Source organism: Lolium perenne, chromosome 1, assembly GCF_019359855.2.
Source record: "Lolium perenne isolate Kyuss_39 chromosome 1, Kyuss_2.0, whole genome shotgun sequence".
NCBI classification, from domain to species: Eukaryota; Viridiplantae; Streptophyta; class Magnoliopsida; order Poales; family Poaceae; genus Lolium; species Lolium perenne.
Genome location: NC_067244.2, coordinates 28,024,068 through 28,031,301, shown reverse-complemented (window position 1 = coordinate 28,031,301; position 7,234 = coordinate 28,024,068).

The window sequence follows — 7,234 nt, the reverse complement described above, 5'->3', positions numbered from 1 at the left end:
ATGGACGAGGCCCTTGCATCGCCAAACTCCACACCATCTTGCTTCAGCATCACGCTGCAAATGTTGTTGGCTTCACACCAACTCTTCATAATGGCGATGGCATCGCACCACCGTCGACCCTCCTCGAGATGACGGCATCGCACCGTCGTCGCCGCACAACGGCATCACACCATCGCCGCCGGTGACACACGGCAGCGTCGCGCCGCCGCCACCGTCTCGTGGAGGCATCACACCTCGGCTCCTTCTCGCAGCATAGCACCGCGCTGGGCTGCTAGCGGCATCACACCGCCAGCGACCTTCACCTCCTAGCGGCATCACGCCGCGACCAGCTGCTAGCGGCATCGCACCGCCAACAGCCTCCTTCTTGCGCCCTCGGCCTCCACCTCGCATGAAGCCCGCCGAGCCGCCGCCACCTCCTCGGATCTTGAGGCTCTGATACCAATTGTTGGGGTTGAATCTCTCAGCCCCTATCTTCCTTCTACCTCTACCAATCTCACTTCTGTATCTCTCAAGAACACACGCACATACATTAGCCAAGGAAGAAGAATAAGCTTTGCCCACAAACACTTCCTTGGCACCACCGCGGCTACATCCTTCCTCTTTTCTCATTACTGAACATAGTACTTACATAGACTTATATAGGCAGGGCCAGGACGCACGCTGCCCACTACACCACCTAGCAAGGCCATGAACTCATGCCACTCCTTGACCCACTACTCCACTAACATGCACTAACTAATCCCTAGCTACATGCATCGCGCGCCATCTACTCAACGGCCACATGACCTGGCCAGACTAACAAAACGACTTCGTACTGGCCGGTTCACTAGCTCAACACTTGATCATACAGTACCGTATCCCGTCACGCTCCAGCCTCCGTCGCATCATGCCGCTTCTCGCGGGGTCGCCGTATCACACGGCACCATGGGCATCTCACCCTGCTCACCGCGTCGCACGGCAGCCTGGCACCTCGCCTCTTTCGCGCACACAGCCGAAGTATCATTGGCATACGTATACTTTTCTAAACTACATGCAATGCTCGAATACAAACATGCAGATACATGATCATGACAAGATTAATTCTAACAGGCACGGCCTCGATGGTGCCGTACGGCCCTGCTTACGACGCTTTTCCGTCGGCTACGTCCGCGACTGCTCCGTCCCAGCTGCCGTATGGTGCTCCGGCTGCGCCCGCTCCGTCCCAGCAGCCGTATGGCGGTCCGTCTCAGCAGCCGTATGGAGCTCCGGCCGCGCCCGCTCCGTCCGAGCTGCTGTATGGTGCTCCGGCCGCGCCCGCTCCGTCCCAGCAGCCGTATGACGCTCCGTCTCAGCAGCAGTATGGAGCTCTGGCCGCGCCCACTCCGTCCCAGCCGTCGTACGGTGACGCGTTCCCGCCGCCGCCGCAGGCCTGGCTTGCTTCGGCCGCGTCCAGCTACCACGCGCCCCTGCCGCCATACGGATCCCACGTACATCCGACGTACGGCGCATATCCTCCAGTGCACGGATCCTACGTGTCGCATTATGGTGCACTGTCCGCTGTCCCCATGACGGACGGGGCTGGTTCTGCGTCCGTCTATGCTCCGCAAGCACCGCCACCGCCAGCACCTGTCGACCCTACTGCTGCGAAGCCGTTCTATTTTGCGCACTTGATCCCGGTGAAGCTCACGCCCCATAACTATCTTGCATGGCGTGCGCAGGTTCTGCCTCTACTTCGGAGTCGCTACCTCGAGGGGTACGTCGATGGTACCTTGCCGTGTCCGTCGCCGTATCATCCGTCGTACCACGCATGGGTTGCTCGGGATCAAGCCATCCTCTCGGCAAAAAAAAAATTTTGTATCAAATTGGAGCTAGTAACCAATCCCAACATAGAAGTAGTGAAAAAACTTATATAAACAAAAAATCTCAAATATCCTTCATCGTGAGACATATAACCATCACTATAAATAAGAACCAGGATTCCTACAGTAGTAATTAGTATTAACATAATAGAAGTAAGTGGGTCAATCAAGTATCCAAATTCTAAGGAAAAATCATTATTGACGGTCCAAGACCATCCAGTCCTCGCTTTCGGACAACGTCTCGTCGCTCGTCTTCTTCGCCACCACGTCTCGGGATGCATGGTCCGCTCTCCACACGAGCTTCGCGTCTCAGCAGCAGGCGCGCGCTCATGCCATCAGCGCCGAGCTTGGGGAAACCAAGCTCCTCGACCTCAGCATCACCGAGTACTTCAACAAGATGACCGGCTTCTCGGACACTCTGGCCTCCATTGGCCAGCCTCTTCGCCTCGAGGACTTCACCACCTACGTTATGAACGGGCTGGATGACGACTATGATAACCTCGCTGAAAATATCAATGGTCGCGACACCCCACTGCAGCCTCGGGAGCTCTACTTGCGCCTCCTTGCCACGGAACAGCGCGTCAAGAATCGGCGTGCCACCCCGAGCTTTGCTTCTGCCAATGCCGCCATGCGTGGCAACGGGAAGCCCTACAAGCCACCAACTGGTGGGAAGACGGCAACCCCGATTCAGCAGGCTCCGCGGCCTCCAGCCGTGCCCCCCTCGCCCACGACTGGTGGTGGGCGCCCATGTGCATGTTGCCCCTCTTGCGGTGCCCAGCTCGCCTGCCAGCTGTGCGGCCTTGCGGGTCACATCGCCTCACGCTGTCATCGCCGCTTCAAGCAGGACTTCCTTGGCATCGGCAACAACGGCAAAGGCAACGACAAGCAGGCTGCATTGGCGACTCATGACTACGGACACACTCCATCATATCCTATTGATCCGACATGGTACATGGACACAGGCGCTACTACTCACCTGACGAGTGAGAAGGGCAAGCTCTCCACCCAGGAGCCGTATCGTGGTCATGATCAGGTTCGCACCGCCAACGGAGCAGGTATGCACATCTCCCATATTGGTCAGGCATCACTTCTTACTCATAATTCCAAACAGTTGCATCTCCTCAATGTCCTTCGAGTTCCTTCCGCTACACGTAGTTTGTTGTCTATTCCTCAACTTACTCGTGACAATAATGTCTTTGCTGAATTTCATCGTTTTCATTTTTTTATCAAGGATCGGGATACGAGGGACGTTCTTCTTAGAGGTCGCCTACGCCATGGGCTTTATGCGCTTGATGTGCCGCATGCTCCTCAGGCGTTCAGTGGTGTACGTGTGTCATCTACTCATTGGCATGCACGTCTTGGTCATCCTGCCACCCCCATAGTTCGTCATGTGCTGCATCATCATGACCTTCCAGTTGTGTCCAATAAAAGTGTTGAAACAGTTTGTGATGCCTGTCAGCAAGGCAAGAGTCATCAGCTTCCGTTTTCAGAGTCGAGTCGTGTAGTCAAAAATCCCCTTGAGCTTGTGTTTTCTGATGTGTGGGGGCATGCCCAAACATCTGTTAGTGGTCATAATTATTATGTCAGTTTTATTGATGCTTATAGTCGATTTACCTGCTTTATCTTATCAAGCGCAAATCTGATGTGTTCGATGTTTTTCTGCAATTTCAAGCACATGTTGAGCGTCTCCTTAAGCATAAAATTATACATGTCCAATCTGATTAGGGGGGGGGGGGGGGGTGAGTATCATAACCTCAATGCTTTCTTTAATAAACTTGGGATTTCGCATCGTGTGTCATGTCCTCATACACATCAACAGAATGGTGCCGTCGAACGGAAGCATCGTCATATTGTACAAACTGGCCTCACTTTGCTCGCTCATGCCTCAGTTCCTTTTCGTTTCTGGAGTGATGTTTTTTCCACCGCCTGTTTTCTTATAAATAGGCTTCCTACACGACTTCTTCACATGAAAACTCCTCTTGAAATTTTGCTTAATGAAACTCCGGATTATACGTTCCTCAAAGTTTTTGGGTGTGCATGTTGGCCTCACCTTCGTCCGTATAACAAGCGTAAACTAGAGTTTCGGTCTAAAAAGTGTCTCTTTCTTGGGTATAGTCCTCTCCACAAAGGGTACAAGTGCCTTCATGTTCCGTCTAATCGCGTCTACATTTCACGTGACGTTGTTTTTGATGAGAGCGTGTTTCCTTTTTCTGCACTTCCGACTATGCAAAACACATTTGTACCACCTGAGCACTCCACTATACTGTCACCTGATCAGTTTGTTGATGTTGCATATTCTCCTGCGTTGCTACCTAACCATGCTGCAGGTATCGGTCGCGGAGCTCGCCTACAGCTGTTGGACGACCAGAACATTCACGTACCGGACACTGCTCCCGCCCAGGACGCCGATCAGGTGCATGCGCCATGCACACCTGACCCGTCCCTGTCGCCAGTGCCGCACAACACGCATGGACATGCCCCTGTCGCCTCGTCGCCAGGACGGCCGGCCTCTCATGCCCCGTCACCTGACCCACGTGGGCTGGTTTCCTCACATGCATCGCCCGGCCCAACATCTCGGGTGGTCTCCCCGGACTCCAGCGCGTCCACTCCCCATGGGCCACATTCGCCTGAACCATCTGCTGGCTCGCCGCTGTCCACGCCAGGCTCTTCGCATGGTTCGGTCAGGTCGCACGACTTGACGTCCGTCTCCACCATGTCCAGTCCTGCCTCGACTACGCCTGCAGTTGCTTCATCATCGCCAACGCCTGAGCCTCCTGTTCTGCGTCCTCGTACGCGCAGCCAGGCTGGCATATTCCGTCCAAAGGAGCGCACTGATGGGACGGTTGCATGGATTGTGGCTTGCATGGCGCAAGCTGAGGATGATCCAACTGCTGAACCTCGACATTTTCAGGCTGCTCTCGGTATTCCGCACTGGCGTACAACGATGGAACATGAGTTTCAGGCCCTGTTGAAAAATGATACTTGGGAGCTTGTTCCTCCTATTGCTCGGGTCAATATTATTGATTCTAAGTGGGTCTTCAAGGTCAAGAAGCATGCTGATGGTTCCATTGAACGCTACAAGGCACGGTTAGTGGCTAAGGGTTTCAAACAGCGATATGGTCTTGATTTTGAGGACACTTTCAGCCCAGTTGTTAAGCCTACTACCATACGTTTGCTTCTTCCATTGGCTGTCACGCGTGGGTGGTCTCTTCGCCAGCTGGATGTGCAGAATGCTTTTCTCCATGGAGTATTGGAGGAGGAGGTTTATATGCGCCAGCCCCCCGGTTTTGTGGATCCTGCTCGTCCTCATCACCTGTGTCATCTTATCAAGGCGCTCTATGGACTTAAGCAGGCTTCTCGTGCATGGCATGCACGACTTGGATCTGTTCTTCGGGCTCATGGATTTGTTCTGTCCACTGCTGACACATCACTGTTCCTTCTACAACGTCCTGAGGTGACTATGTATCTTTTGGTCTATGTTGATGATATTATTCTCATTAGCTCCTCAGATGTTGCTGTTGATCGCCTACTGTCTTCTCTGAGTGGTGATTTTGCTGTGAAAGACTTGGGTACTCTGCATTATTTTCTTGGGATAGAGGTCTCTCGGTCTTCTATTGGGTTGACTCACTACTAGGAAAACGGCTACTGCTAGCGCACCAAATTAGCTTACCGCCGGCGCACCTGCGCCCGCCGGTGGGAACAGGCCGGTGATAACCGACTATCACCGGCGCACCATGCTGTTCGCCGGAGTAATGTCATGTTTTGCCGGCGCGCCTCAAGAACGTTCGCCGGCAGTAGCATATTATAGAATTTTAAAAAAGCAGGCCACGAGAGGCCTGGCAGGGCGTGACCCATCGTGTCTGGTAGGTTCCCTCCACTTTGCAAATAGGACCCTGTGAGAAAATGTATTTGGTTCCTATTTCAGATCATGGCCGCTCCGCTGCTCATCGTCGTTGCGGCTCGTCCTGCCTCCGCGCCGCTGCTCATCGCCGTCGCGGTTCTTCTTGAACGCGCTGCTGCTTGTAGACGTCGCTGCTCTTCCTGGCCGCGCCGCTAGCTGCTCGTCGCCGTCGCTGGCGCCCGTGGCGGACTCCACCGAGTTGAGGCAACGCGGTGGGCGCGCCGGGCGAGGGAGGTTGCGAGATGGTCGCCGGGTCAAGAAGGTGGGGACACGCAGTGCTCGCCGGCAACGATGGACCTCGAGGAGGTAGGCCGGCAGGTCCCGTCGGTGACTTAGAGGAAGCCGGCGACCGGAGGCAGCTCCAGAGAGAAACGGCCGACGCATCTAGAGGTAGCCAGGAGCGATGCGTAATCTAGCATACGAAGAAGGGAGGCAGCGACCATGGCGTTGCTTGGCAGAGCAGAGAAGAGGAAAAGCAGAGAGGATGGAGGAGAAGTGGGCCGATGGAGAGAACAAGCAAACAGCAGAGCACTTGCCCTCACATGCGTGTCCACCAGAGCCCAGATTTTTTGATCTGATGCGTTCCAAATCCAATGGTTCATGACTCTCAGAGAAAACACACGATCCGTGTATGCTCTTGTGATTGGCTGAGAATGGATGTACGTCTTCCTCTCTCTCTCTTTCTTTTGACCAGGTGCCTCTTCTTATTGGTGGGAAGTGGCTGCACGTGAGGTTGGGTTAAACTGACTTCTGTCTAGATTCGTGGCGACAAACCCTCGACGGCTATGAGTCCTTCTAAAGAAAACAGTCCACTACCACCGGCGGAACAATGTATGCGTGCGCCAGCCACATGACCGTCGTACTTGCCAGTTTGGTTTGGAACTGCACGAAGCCTTACTCCCGGCGCACGTAGTTGATGGTCCGCCGACAATATTACTATATCACCGGCGCACCAAAATACCACCGGCGCACAATATTTTTGGTGCGCCGGTAGTAACTTTGCAGCTATAGGCCTTTTCCTTGTAGTGACTCTCACTCAGCACAAGTACTCTCTGGACTTGTTGCGTCGAGCGGGTATGCTGAAGTGCAAACATGCTTCCACTCCTATGTCTGCCACAGATCGATTGTCTGCTCTGGATGGGGATCCTCTTACTCCCAACGATGCCACTGAGTACCGCAGCCTTGTTGGTGGTCTGCAGTACTTGACTATCACCCGACCTGACATCTCCTATGCAGTCAATCGTGTATGTCAGTATCTTCATGCTCCCAGGACTTCACATTGGTCAGCTGTGAAACACATATTGCGCTACATCTGTCTCACAGCGTCATATGGTCTGCATCTCCAGCATGCACCATCTTGTGACCTCTCAACGTTCTCTGATGCGGATTGGGCTGGCAGTCCCGACGACAGGCGATCCACGGGGGGCTATGCTGTCTTCTTTGGTTCTAACTTGATCGCCTGGAATGCTCGCAAGCAAGCTATAGTGTCTCGCAG